The sequence below is a fragment of the Myotis davidii genome, unplaced genomic scaffold (genome assembly GCF_000327345.1).
Source record: "Myotis davidii unplaced genomic scaffold, ASM32734v1 scaffold187, whole genome shotgun sequence".
Taxonomy (NCBI): domain Eukaryota; kingdom Metazoa; phylum Chordata; class Mammalia; order Chiroptera; family Vespertilionidae; genus Myotis; species Myotis davidii.
In genome coordinates, this window is record NW_006383018.1 from 3880849 (window position 1) to 3896158 (window position 15310).

The window sequence follows — 15310 nt, forward strand, 5'->3', positions numbered from 1 at the left end:
ATACATAGTGAGTGAAACACAGCTATGTCTGAGCTGCTCCCGCACACTCCGTTATCAGTTCTCATGTGGTTCATGAGACATTTACAACATCACTTCAATGATTCACTCATCCATACCCGTACTAATGTGCCTACTATGTGACAAGCGCTGGATACCAGTTACTTAGATGACATGAAGCTGATTGAGGACATGGTATCTGCACCCAAAAGCTCACACTTGAGTAGGAGAAGCAGACTACCAACTGTATAAGCTTTTGTGCCAGTAGAGACATAATTGAAGAGCTCGGGTTCAAATTCCAACTCCTGGTTTAGGAGCTGTATCACCTTGGTGGAATATGTTAGCTTCTCCATGCCTTTGTGTCCTCAGCTGCAAAATGGGGACAATTGAGAATCATGTGATGTGAGCTCCATATAGCACTTTGCAGGTTCCTGGCTTTATAAATTTTTGCTATCAGCAATTATTATATACACATCAACTCCGCAAGGGTAGGGCAGGGTGAGGAACAGGGGAATAGAGTGTTGGAGGCTTCACAGAGGAGACATAAAGGCACGATTGGCAGAGGAAGGAACTTGAGTAGGAAGGCTAAGGAGCATGATGCTACATGGACCACATGACAAAGGCCCTCGAGTGCCAGGTGCTAGAGCCTAGACTTTATCGAGGGGAAGGAGAGGCACTGAAGAGTTTTATGTGGGGGCTGCATGTCAGATTTGCATTTTAGAACGAATATTCTGGTAACTGTAGAGGGTGAAACTGGAGATGATCTTTGAGGTTGGGAGCGCAATCCAGGTGCGCCAGCAGGAGGACTTACAGTCCTACAGGAGAGGAGATGTAGGAGGAACAATTTTAAATGAGGCAGAAGGAGAGAGAAAAATCTAGGACAAGTCTCAGGCCTGGGTGACAGGGTGGATGATTGATCCATTGACCTCAAGGGGGACCCAGAAGGGGAATGACAGGAAGCCTTGCTGCTGAGATGATGTCCAGTTGGATACATGGATCTGGGGCTTAAAGCAGTAGACCGAGCTGGACAGAAGATGAGTTCTCCTCCTTCAGGGCCATCTCCAGGAAGCAGAGGAGACTGCTGAGGGAGAAAGCACACACAGGGCAGATCTGCGGGGGAAGACAGAGGAGGGCAGTCAGCACAAAGGAGGAGACTGGGAGGATGAAGGGTAGGAAACTATGGCATCACAAAAGCCAAGGCAGAGGGAGGAGTAAGCATGTACCAGAAGATGCTAAGCAAGAAGAGGGCGTTAGAAAAGCCACGAGAGTAGCATGGTGGGAGCAGAAGGCTGTCTGCACAAAACTGAAGGGTTAATAGCACCCAGAATAGAGGTCCCTCCAGTGCCACCTGACACGAGGGAAAGTGTGATGGGGTGAAGGCATGGAGCATTAGCTAACTGCCTTGAAAGCGGCTTAGTTCTGCAATTAAAAAAAAAAGATCACATGACACAATGCTGGGCCCTTTTCATGGCTGTGGTGTGTGGGGGCTGCAAGTGAAGGGCTCTGACACTTTAAATCCATTAGGCATAGTAAACCCACTTTTGCTCATAAATGATCCCAGCTGAACTTAATTTTATAGTGAGCATTGACAGATTTAAAAAAAAATCCTCTTTTTATACTGCATCATAATTGCGAATCTCGGGATGGGCAAAACCATATTTCAAATGACCTCATTAATCATTACAATATCACTTACAGTTAAGCAACTACAGCACAAAGTAAGTATTCTCAATACTCTGAACAGAAATGGCATATTTTTATGACATGAATGTGTCACGAAAAGAATATGTTGTGTGTGTGTGTATGCAAGTAACTGATATTTTCATATCTCATTTATCTGTGGTTTAAGACTTATTTAGACATATTCATCAACTTATATACTCTCCATTCTTTCTTGCATCACAGACATTCTTTTTAGGTTTATTTTCCTTTTCTTAGAAGTTTCTTTAGTGAGAAGCTGGTGGCAGTTTATTGTTTATTTGAAAATGTCTTTGCCTTGTGAATTATGTACTTAGAATTCTACATGTTCTGTACTTAGAATTCTACACGTACATAGTAATAGTAATAAAATATCTGTACTAGTAGAGCAGTGGTATTTCCACTGCAATGGCCTATAGGCACCAAGATAAGAAGAGCATCACAACTAGTAATTCACCCCGTATCACCGTCTCCGAGGCTTCTGGTCCACACGGAGGATGCTAGGCATGCTTACCAAACACAAGCCATCGCTTCTAATCTCAAAAAGCTATGAGCAGCATGAAAAAGAAATGAAGTCACATTAAACTGAAGTAGAGAATAAAAGGCTTCATGTAAAGGCAGAATTGTGAGGCTTAAGGAGTCTGTGGGAGTTCAGAGCAGGAAGTGTCTAAAGAGAGCTGGATCCTAGTCAGGTCATGTTGCAGAAGCGCTCGACTTGCATTTCCACACAACACTGCTTATGTGGCCAAACCACACCTTTCCCTTGAATGTGAGAGAAGCCAGGGTATGTTTTCTTCAGAGACAGAATCATGGTTTAATCTGAACCCTGAATCAGGCATGAGGTCAAGAAGAGAAATACTAAGACAATTGCCCTTAAAAACGAAATGAGCGAGTAAGCAAATGCATAAAAATGCCACACACACATTCCCTGAATGGCAGACCGAACATGCCATTGAGTTATTAGTTTAGGTACCAACCCCTTTTGTGAATGGGGGACATTCCGGCATGGCTTTGTAAAACAAAACAAGACAGTGCAGGTTATACAAGGGCTGGGCTGAAAGCCTCAGGAATTTCTTTCAACTAATTTCTTTGAAAGGTTAATAGCTGGAAGAGTTATGTGACACATCTTAAGCAGACTATGGGAAAGAAATTTATGCTATTTGTGACATTAATTCCTAATCCATGGTACAATGAGTCACTTATTGACCAGGGAGGAATCTAATCTATTTGGGAAATGAAACTTTCTGAATATTAACTACTGAGCACCTACCCCCAAGAGAAAGTGATAACTGTAATACAAAGTGGTTTAGTCTAGAAATAAGATTAAAAGACCCATTTGACTACAGTGAGAAAAGGAATTTACTTTCATAAATTAGGGATTGTTACTTTTAAGTCATCTTCCCTCCTCTCTACAGAGATTAAATGCACAACATGTCTATCCTGAAAAAAGTTTTTCTTTTCTTTCTAGAGTTTGTCTTATAGGTGGTAAAGACAGAAAGTACAATCACGAAGGGTTGTGTTGTGGGATCAGAACTCAGTTTCTCCTCTCCCGCCCTGAACTACTTGCCTGGCATGTGAGCGTACAGAGAGCAAGGGCTGAAAAAATCCCAGCACCGGATTTCTGGGACTCGGAGGCCTCACACTGAGAGATGGTGCCGGAAAGCGAGGCAGTTTGTACGATCTGTACAGTTCATTGGCAGTAACATGCTCACCCATTCTCAGTCGCTTAGTGAAAATTCTGCAACTTTTTGGATTTGCATATTCAACTTCCTGTATTCAAAGATCAGGTATATGTATAACCTTGGAAAGAATATTCCAAACTTTGGTACTATTGAAAAAATAGTGATAGTGGTAAGATTTCCTCAAGTATTCATTTTAGGACTATTAGACACATGCTCCCTTTTGAAAAACACTTAAATAATAATGAAAAAGGAGAGAATGGTCTCCCTGAGAAGTCACTAACCTAAACTCTCATCTGAGTGGTCCCTCAGTAACTGGCTAGTAGTAGGAACATGGTTTAAGTTGGGTATATTCATCTCTGTACCTGTCTTCATGCTCAGGTGCAAAGATGAATATTACTACTATGCAATTCAGTTACAGGACTTTATTGATTACTTACTCTTTTTATGTATTAAGTCAATTCCCACAACAATTCTATAAGGGAGATATGATTGTTTTCTCCATTTTAATAAGTAAGAAACCCAGGGCACAAGCTAAAGAATTTGTTTAATTTCACACAGCTTGTTAAATAGCAAGATAAACTCCAAATAAAAGGTTTGGGTCCAGCATGTGTCCCCCTAGCGAATGTGCTGTGCTATAGTACCTCTTGAAAAAAGATTATTGGGGGGAAAATCTCTTTGCCTTTACTTGGAAATGATAGAAGAGAAAAAGGAATATTCCAGGAACACTTGAATCAATTTAAGACTTCAAAAACAATGCTGCCAAGAAGGAAGAGAGAACCAAGGGAAGAAATTTTAAAACAATCAATGGAGTCACTGTTTCAAGAAAATAAAGGACGTATTCTCTTGGGAGGGTGTGAACTATTTATTCACCAATACCTGATGAGATAGAGACAACACACACACACACACACACACACACACACGCACACGCACATGCACACGCACACGCATACACGCACTCATGATAAACAAACTCAATATTAGAAAGAACACCGGTCACATACTGTCTTAAAGTCTATCTTTCCAAATGCTTTCAATTTAACCTCATCTGGCCTCAAGAAAGTAGATGTTCTTTTAAGAGAAATGGCCATTACCTAGTGTATGATACTTGGGGGTTGGGGAAGCACGTGATGGTGCTGGTGAAATTTTTAATTAGTTTTTTTTAAAAAAATCCTTCAACTCGAGACTCTTATTGCAATTGCGTCCAACACCTAATTGCAATACCTGTTATTCCTTAGGAGGGGTGAAGGAAGAGAGGTGAAGGCGAGCGGCCCCAGGAAGAGAGCGATCTAACGAAGGGCAGAAAACGCGTCCCACACCTTTACTTATTTACATCTTCCTTTCAAGCCCCACTTTGCCTTTCTGACTTTGGAAATTGAAAAACAAATCCATGATGCTATAGGAAAAAAAACAGTGGACAAGGTGAACCAAGAGAATGGAGAAGAGAGATAAATTGAGACCACACAAATTTGCCTATAATGAGTATATATTAGTTTTATAATGGACATAAACATCTTAAAATACATCATCACGACCAATTGCTATTTTTAGTGAGCTTAAAATATGTGATGCCCAGTTTCTTCCCTGAAGGTGCTTGTTGTCTAATGAAAAGAGTAAATTATGGTATTTTGTGGCTGTTGACATTACATAACCCTCATTAGGGTTTAGTCATATAATGACCACATGTAAGGTATATAATTTGCCAACTTTAGCAAAAGCTGGGTTATGGGGATGGAAAAGGAAAAACAGAAAGACAGGTGGCTAATTAGATAGAACACAGCCACGTTGCTGGGTTTTTAGGCCCAATAAACTAAAGATCTGTCATGTGAGTCCTGATAAAAAGACATTACTTTTAGAAAAAGACTGTCTATAAATGAAAAAGCCATTTTATGATAGGTGCATTTTAATTACAAAAGGGTAAACATTAAACCATTAGAAAATTTCTGATTCACACAATTACTAGTAAGATGTCTTATGCAGATTTGACATTATAGGAGCTGTTCCATTTTTAATAGAATTGTATTAAAAGAAATTACTATATACAATATTTATACAACTGGCAATAAAAATAGCAATAATTACACCAACAGTGACTACTATGCCCTGATCATGGATTTACATTGTTAACAACAACAGTGTAATACAAAGAGATGTATGACCAAAGACACTTATTTAACTAAAGGAATATTATCTTTTTTTTCATAAGGTAAGTTTCGTATCAGATGTGGTTTTCCTACTTTCCTCTGGATCTACATTTAACTACCTCCAGTTTCTATCCCCTCACTTTTCTGCCTTCATTAAGTGTCTCATTATATATTATACTAGGAGCCCAATGCACAAAATTCGTGCAAGAGTAGTCCTTCCCCTGGCTGCCGGCACGGGCTTCCCTCCAGCACACGGGACTCGGGCTTCTCTCGGGCCACCTGCAGGCAACCAGGACCCGGGCTTTCCACACAGCCCCGGCTTCGACCAGAAGGTTGCCCGGAAGGGCATCCAGTCTAATTAGCATATTTATTATTATAGATAATAGCTACTACATCAGAGGCAAATCAAAAGCACACGGAAGAGAAAGTGCCAAACTTTAAGCTATTGAGTCAGGTCCACTCCAGGGAGGAGGTGGCATTTGCACCGAGTCTTGAATAATGAGTTGCAATTTGTTAGGCTGAGAAGGGGAAAGGCAATCTAAGCACAGGGACCACTGTCCAATGGCGTGGAGGCACAACATCTAATGGCATGTTGTTTCACACAGAAGGAAACAGTCTGAAGTGGCAAGATCACAGGAGTGTGGAGATGGGTTTAGGGTGGGTGGGAAAGAAAAGGGGGGGAGAAAGGTTAAGAACAGACTGTTGCACTCCAAAGCTCAGCATATACAGACCTGTGGGCACTGGGCAATTTTTACTCCTACGTCTCCCAAAGCCCGCTGGTTTCCCACGGTTGGTCCAGGCTTTGTAGCTCCTCCCTCTGCTCCTTTCTATAAGCCAGTCTTGCCTTTCCAGGAAACATAAAAATCTGCTTTTCTGACTGTCCTTCTGATCTTTCATCCAGTCTGGAGGAGGGGATTTTATAGTCAAGCAAAGAAATGTTCCTGTATATACGTGAAGATCATCATTTTTGGAGTTCGTTTCATATTCTTGATAGCAACTTTCCCCTATTAATTATAAAGTTGTAGTTATAATTTCTCGAATCTGCTTCTTTTTTTTTTTAACTAGTAGAAGCTAGTTTTCTGGAACTAGGTTACAGACAGACTTTGGCCCATTTAACAAGGTCAGACTGTTTATTCTTGACAGAATTCTTTCCCACTGTAAAAAGGTACTTTTAAATGCCACATTCCAAGAGCAGTGCCAGTAAGCCACTGAAGCATATTTTCCCACAAGAACTGATACCATGTGCAGTCCCCACCTCGCTGAAATCAGCCAGTTACATAAGGTGCAGATAGCATTAAATATCGCCGTGAAATATATGAACCGAAGTATGCCAGCAAGAATTCAGAAAACTTCCATACAGTTCAAAACACCATAAAGTTTAAAAACGAATTAACCAAAATATAAGTAGGGAAAAAGAAAGACGAGGATAGTTTTAGGGAAAAAAAAAGAAAGCATTTAAGACAGTGGAAGAATAGAAATCTTGTAACTTTATATTAGTACCCAAACCTAGAAGTAGTAGCGATCTTTCTCCCTTATTTTGGGGTTTTTATGGTTGAGTTGTTAAGTTTACAACCCCACTTTTAGATTCTGCCAGCCTTCAAAATAAATATAGGAGCAGTGCTAAAGTAAATTCTCCTTACATGTTCCCCGTCATTCTTTGGGATGTTTCCCTGAGACTTGAAGGTAGATGACTCCTCCAGAGCCAACTGTAAAGTTTAACATAGAAATTTATGAGGATTTAAAAATCACCAACATCCTTACAGATGCTGGGCACACTGATGCCACTCACCCTGGGTTTCGATCCCTAGAGAAAAGGAAAACAGAACACAGGGACAACAAGAGGAATAGCTCAGAGGCCCGAAGAGTATCATTTAGAGACAAACTTGGAATATTAGCAATAAAATAGGAAAGAAAACCCAGTATTACAAAGCAATCATAAAAAGTTTGAGCATAGATTAACGAAGACATGTACCTAATCCTCTTACGGACCCAAATGGACTAAATAAAACGAATTAAAGAAATTATTACACAGACATTTTCAACCTTTTCCTGTGAGACTATGGTTCCTCCAAATATCTTCATTAGAAAACACACCAAAAAACACACCCTACAGAAAATGTTAAGTGCACAAGTTGGGGAGGAGCAGGAAGGTTTGTGACCTTGGATAAGGAGCGAGGGATGAAGCACAGTAATGATCTGAAGGTTAGGCCTGGCTGTCCAGGCAGACAGTCGAACTGTAGATGTTACTCCCTCAAAGCTCAAGTTACTATCAGGGAGTGACGCAGGTAATTGGGAAGGCTGAGCTAAAAGTTGCATCTAAACCAAATAAACACACACACACACACACACACACACACACACACACACACCACACCTTTAGATGCTTATAACTGATGACGCAATGGCCCCAGCAGCAACATGGAAAATGCAGAGTTGGAAATTTATTCATTGATTCATTTATGAAAGCAGGGAGTTGGCAACACACTTAATTAAGTTCAAAGAGTAGTGAGAAATTTGATGGTGTTACATGATAAGGAATGTATGCTTATGTGTATGGAGGTGGTCATTGGGTGGGAATAGGAATGGGAGCAAAGAGGGGTAGGTTGGGGCTACACTGCGCAAAAGATTCTGCATGCCTAGCTATGGAGCTAGCAACTCATTCTTTAGGCACCGGAGAATCAAGAGGATTCACTTCATTCATTCCACCTGGTATTTATCAAGTGCCTAGCACGTGCCAGGAAGGCACTGTGGGAACCAGTAAAATAGTATAAGATTTGGTTTGAGCGATTAAAAACGGATATGTCCAATGTAACAGAATTCAATAACCTATCTTGACCTAGGAACTTACATTATGATACTATCAAAGCCTAAGCAAAACGAAGATACTGCCACCTCTCCCTCCTTACAAGGAAGTAAGTAGTGATATCTGCAAAACTGAGAAGCTCAGATATCCAAAGAATTAAAGAGGACATCAAGATCCAAGTCACAGAAACATTGCTTTTACATACAATTCCAAGGACCTCATACGTCTTTGCATGAACATAACAACATACTTGAGGTAAGCAAATTTAGAGGATCTAGAAATACCTCATTAAATACAATTTGTTAGACTAGCCCCTGACCAAACATTGAAGGCATGTTCCCATAAGAATGGTAAATGTAAGAGGAAACAATTTACTCCCCCCCACCCCCCCCACCCCCATCTTCTGAATCTCTGAGAAACCGGTTGCTTGCAAATCTTCTCTAAAGCATTTGGCATTGTCAACTGCAAGACGATGCCTGGTCTTTTACACTCAAACTTGGCCTCAAGCTTCTGAGATTTGAATGGCATCATACAAGGTGTGTCTATAATGGGATATAAAAACCAGGCAGCGAGCGACTCTGTCTATATCACTCCCTGATGGGACATGCTGGCTGAACGTACATATGGAGGAAGCAAAGAACACCCTGTCCTTTCTCTGAGTAAAACATCCTCCAGGCAGTGGCTTTACAGGGAAACTCTTTTCGTCCAGAACTAACTCGCTACACTGACCACTGATGAAGGAGCTAGAATTAGGTGAGTCAAACGAGTAACTATCTTTTACAAACAAGGGAAGCAGTCATTTGATTAACTTCACAAGTATACTTGGTGCAATTAAATATCCACCCGCACGCACCTTCCCCCCAACAGCAGCCTTCTGTACAGTATGGCACACACTATCTTCCCACACGGGAGACATTCATTCTCGCAGTGGTCATCAATGTTTGCTTTCACTTGCGGAGGCAGAGTTAACCTATCAGATGGTAACTGAAAATGTGTTTTATGACCACTGAGAATGCGTAACGGAGGATCTGGATGCGTTTCCATGTTTGTTTTGGCTCTGGCATTTTCCACGTACCCAGCCTTGGGAATCCTGAAGAAAACGTGTCCTGTTCCCAGCTCTGTGCACTGCCCCATTGTGTTCCACTTCCCTCACTGGCGAAAGTGAAAACGAAACCGGCACAAACACTCCATTGTTAGCTATGAAATATGTACTGGCAACTGGAAGTTTTCACAAAACAGACCTGGTTGTGTCATGGCAAGGAGATGTTGAGCGGGGAGGGAGTTACAGGAGCCTTTCCGGCTTCAGAGGTGTGTCCTGCCCTTCCCCTGAGGTGCGGAGGCGACAGGGCTTTGGGTTTTTTCCATTATACTCATGTAATGCTCTAGGTTTGATTTACTCAGTATGCACTGGCAGCGTCTGCAGGCTTCTGTGGGAGCAACTCGGCTGCCCAAGCTGAGGCACAAACCCTGCCAGGTCTCCATAGTAAATACAACACGCACGGAGAGGAAACAAGCATAAACAATTTATTTTCTCCTGTAAAAGATGACATTGTTCTCCGATCTCTGGTCCTGTTTCACTCAGTCAACTTGGTGGTGCCAACCGGGTGCCATACAATGAGTGATTCCAAACACAGGCACAGAAAATAAGCAGGGATTGTATGATGCACACGTCCACGGGGCCTGTGTCCAGGTGGGTTCGGAGAGGAGGGTGCTGGAGACCTTCTGAGCATCCCCCAGGCTGGCACGGGTGAGCAGGCCTCCTTGACGCCCAGCCATGAGGGTTCCTGGGTCACATGGCCCCAGAAAACTGTGTCCTTTATAGTTATCTGTTTCTGACTACACCTCTCTCTGTGTGACTGTTTGATTAAGATCTCTCTCCCTTTAGATGCTAAGTGCTATAAGAGCGAAGACCTTATTCATTTGTCTCACTATTGTCTCTCAGGTTACTTGACACATGGAAAGCGATTAATACTTATTTGTGGACTGAATGACACAGCTCCATTTCGTTCAATTTCCTCCCTTAGGTTTATAAAAAAGTTTCTGAGCCCTGGCAGGTGTGCTCAGTGGTTGGAGCATCCGAAGGGTTGTAGGCTCAATCCCCAGCCCCAGTTGGGGTGCATACGGAAGGCAACCAATCAATGTGTCTCTCTCTCCCCCGCCCCGCTCCCATTTTAAATAAAATAAAAAAAATTAGCCTTAACCAGTTTGGCTCAGTGGATAGAGCGTCGCCCTGCGGACTGAAAGGTCCCAGGTTTGATTCTGGTCAAAGGCATGTACCTGGGTTGTGGGCACATCCCCAGTAGGAGGTGTGCAGGAGGCAGCTGATCGATGTTTCTCTTGCATCGATGTTTCTATCTCTCTATCCCTTTCCCTTCCTCTCTGTAAAAAAAAAAAAATCAATAAAATATATTTTAAAAAATTAATGGAAAAAATATGGAATGCTTGATTTCTCCTAAGCAATGATACATTGATTAGCCATTCAGCTGTGTGCAAAGATGGCAGAAGAAGTTTCATTCTGAAGTCTACATAAACCATCAGTCAACAAGAGGCACAAATTCATGCCTCCATGGCTCACCGCTGTGTCAAAATGTGGCATGAACTAGTTGTTTTTTTAAAAATTATAATTTCAGCGAAACTTACAATTTATTTTTAAAAATGGACGGTTGGGACATTTGTGGAACTGCTGGACACCCTTTGTAGAACCCGAGAGTTCCAAAGAACGTAGCTGGATATGCTGCAAAGTATTGGAGCCTACGGAGAAGAGGGAAGAAGTGGGGGTGGCGGGTTCTCCATTCACCATTTACAATCTGGTGAATTCAGACTTAACCTGGTCACAAAATGCCTGTTGGAGTCTCAGCTTCCCTACTTGCACAGTGAGGTGGCTCATAAGGAGTTCCCAAAACACCAAATCTAGTGGCAACAGTATGGCCCTGCCTGTTAGGATTCAGTTTGGGGAAAAAGTAATAAAGACCTTGCATCACTAGCAGAGTCATCATGGGGTGGCTGGTGATGTCCAGGCTCTGCTCTGAGACTCTCCCTGTCAGGTATGACTAAAACTCTGGCTGAGTCGTTGGTCTCTATTTCCCTTTTGTCTATACAGATATAAGTAAGTGGCACCATACACCACATTTGACATAGGAAGCACTTAGAAATGGTGACATTAGAATGACTCTACCTAGAATTTTAGCTCGTCTCATAGACATTCTATTGGACAAGCATATATTCCTGAAACATTTCTGCCACCAAGATTATATAACCGCACCGCTTGTGACGTTTACGTATCACTCATGTGCAATGGAAAGGCCTCCCCTGTAACCTGTTCTCCTTGGTTTTCCACAAAGGAACCATTTCAATCAGGCCAAAACAATTGATTTTCATGGTTTCTGAGAAGCTTTTCTGAAGAAAGTAACCCCTGCTAAGTGAAAAGGTCCCCACTTCTCTCCACATCCCCAGCTCCTCGTCTCACAAGGGGCCTCTGGTGCTCAGACACTCTGCCCCTATGCCTGCGAACTGCTGAGGTGAGCACACAGGGGGACAGTCTGCTGTTGGGAGGAAGAGCATGAGGACTGCTCATGCAGTTCCCATTTAGCCAGGGGTTTCCCATGCCCTGAGCATGGCAGGGTGTGTCTTGGGCTCCAGGTGGCTTATCTCTTTGGTATCCTGGGTTTCATGCCCCATGAGGGGAGGCATGGCTGAAGCAGGGCCAGTGCAGCCTCCTCTGAAGCATGAGGCCCAGGCCAGGGGGCCCTCTTGTCACGTCTAAGGTATACATTGTAGCTACCCACATCTTCATTCCACAACCTTTCAAGCAATAGGTATAAACAGCACTCTGTAGGGGTGTACATGGTGCACGCCTGATTGTATATGAGCAGTCACAACCCAAGACGCCCTACCCACCCCTGAGTGCCATGCTAGAGGCAGCCTAGGACAGTGAGGTGTCTACAGGCCCTTACCCTCCTTTACCAGGTGGAGGCAAGTTAAATCATGTGGATGTATGTTATTACACACTCACAGCAACAACTACAGTCCAGGCTTAGTGACTGTCCTCAATTAATAACTACCCAAAAGGCTAACTCCTTCAAGGAGCTCACAGCCCAATAACTAACCCCCCCCCGCCCAAAAAAAATAATTACAGACAAGACAGAAAGCAGTATCGAGAAAGACATTAATAAGATGTCACTCTGAAATCACTGAGGGCGAAATAATTAAGTTCTGCAGGAGGTACCAGGAGGGAACATCCGAGTCAGGCTTTGGAAGGTCAGTAATACATCAGCATTCCTCAGGCTGTAAAACGTCAGTTTCGAATCAGTTAACTTGCAATGCCTTTAACATTCCACAGATTAAGTCAATTCCCAGTTCCTGTATGACATAACCCACGAAAAAATGTGTATTTTCAGGAAGTGGAAAAATAAATACCAGTTTGGTCTGGAAAATTGCAATTCCAAGTCTTTATATGTCACCCTGTGTATGTGAACCAATATATCTCTATGCTAAATGGACTTTTTCCATTTAAATAAATAAATAAAAAAAGCAACGGGGAAAATTTGAAATGCAGTACCCTATAAGAAGCATACCTTTTACTATTACCATTAAATTCCAACCCTCACTTTCAAGGAAAGTGCATTTGTTCCAGTGTCTTTTTTTTTTTTTTTAACTTTATACAGCGTAAGCAGCACAAACCAGATACTAAAAAATCAGGTTATTTATGATTACCTTCCCGCTTTTCTCTACGAAATAATTGGCCTGCATTTTCCTGTCTGGACCTATCAACTTTCGGCAAGCATGGAATGTTAATTGAAGTTAACGCACAAGCTGGGCTACCATTCCTCAAATTTAATAAGGAAAAAAAAATCAAAACCAATTGAGTTTCCTGTTTTTATTTATGGGTTTTAGTACCCACTCAGGGGAATCAAAATAAAGTGTCTCAGTGATGGCTCATTCTTCCCTCAATTAATGTCCTCAAGGAGACCAGTTCCTCCCATCTGCTCCTGGGATGACTGTCCGGATCATCAAGCCTATTCAAGCTTCTCCCCAGGGTCCTGCTACAACATGCGCAAGTACTTCCTGGGGAAGCCTGCAGCCTACCTCACCCTTCCCACTTGGAAACACACAGACGCGGCCCTTTCTGGTGTGATTATATAAGAATACAAGGCTCGCCGGACCCAGCCCAGAACTGAGGCGTGTCCTTTAAACACCATCCTGTGCCTGGTCTCTCAGAAACGATGGTGCATGCCGGACAAAGAGGAGACAAGTACTATGTATCTTTCAATAATAATGGGGACACATTTCCAAGGAATCCCCTTTCAAAATTCAGATGCTCTAGTTTAGGTAAAGTGTGTCAAACTTGCAGCGGGTGGGCCGCATGCCGCGTTTAAACGTGAGTTTGACATGCTTGCTAAAGTATGTAATGTTGGGGCAAGTATGTAACCTCACATGTGCAGGTTGTAGTATCCCCATTTCGGGGGGGGGGGGGTAGCAGAAGACTTTTGTAAACTGAACGTCTTTCCAAGGCAAGTTACCTCTCTCAGAGAATTTCTAACTCCCCCCCCAATTTTCTACTTCTCAGCTGAGGCGTTGACGGAATGTGGGGAAACAATTTTTGTTGTGCAGAACATCAGCCTCCTCGTAGCCGCTTCCATCCCCCGGGTCACTGTGGTCACGAGGCACGGTCATACATTTCTCAACGACGCTCCACCCCCGGGGGGGCGCTGCCCCTGACGGAGAACCACTGCGAGGCTAAAGATGCTAAACATAAAGGGCACTGTATCTCCCTGTGCTGTACTTTACAGCCTGAGGCTGTTTTTACCACTAGCAACTTGTATGTATGAATCCCTTCCTCTTTTCCACCCATCCCCCCAGTCTCTCTCCCATATGTATGGTGTCAAGTGGGTACTAGACATATGGGGGGGCAGGGGTGGGGATAACTTCATATATAGAAATGTCTAATCACTATGCTGCACACCAGAAACTAATATAATATTGTTTGTCAACTGTACTTGAACCATGTTAAGGCAGAAATCAATGAAAATAAAACATAAAAAAGCTGGGTTATATGTGAAAAATGACATATTTACCCGAGAGGATTCTTTGTCTTGAGGCTTAATCTAATGCTTTGAGGCCCATTTCTATAGTCATCATAGAATCAAAGGGATCCTCCACATCAACTCGATGCCCCAGGTCAGTAGCACAGCAAAGGGCATTCCTTGCTTATTTTTTAAACCTATGCATGAATTCACTGTATGTAAAAAGCAGGCTTTTCAAAGAGCAGGGTTATCAGTGCCTACATCCAGGCTCCTCTTTTTATCTTTTGGGTGCAGAAGTTTATAAAAATTCATCTCAGAAACAATGAACTAGAAGGAGAAATAGAAGCTACACCAAAGTCAATAGCTATTTTGTTTTTTTGGGTCTGAATGAGACATAGAACAGGATATCATAACTGTAATGCTTTAGCAAAACAGAGCCCTTTCTCTTTTGGCCTGGCTGAGCCTGTGCCTGGCAGGGTGGTGCTACTGGTTTATGGGCCATCCAAGTTCAATGCACATTGAATTTTTTTTTGCACAGTTGACACCAGAGCTTCGTAGGAGTGCTTTCACACCCTTGTGCAGGCACCCCGGCTGCTCCTCCCACCAGGATGCTGCAGACAGGTCAAGGTTTCTGGTGCTCTCTTCTCCCTGACCTTGGGCTGCGCTTCCCCTGACATTATATATACGCAGCTCTGAAAAGAGCGTTATGACAAACGGCATTTGGAAATTTGTAACTGATTCCTTCTAGTGGCTAAGATGCAACAAGCTATTTCTGCAAAGGGCCCTGTCCACAGCAAGCCCAGCCCGGATGTGTCTGTAGCTGTGAGCAGAATGCTTTCCTCCTCCCCACGGCTATAGAAAACAGTGCAGAGGTTCTGCCCTCCAGCTGACCACCGGTAATAACAACATTAGGGGCAGGGAATGAGGGAAGTTTACCATTCAAAAGAGGAAAAACGAGTTTAG

General features: G+C 42.8%; 1 protein-coding gene across 1 annotated transcript in view; it reads right to left on the bottom strand.

Moving 5' to 3' along the window:
- Positions 1 to 15310, bottom strand: part of CDK6 (cyclin-dependent kinase 6) — a 205728-nt gene that overhangs the window by 85350 nt on the left and 105068 nt on the right. The window lies entirely within an intron of this gene.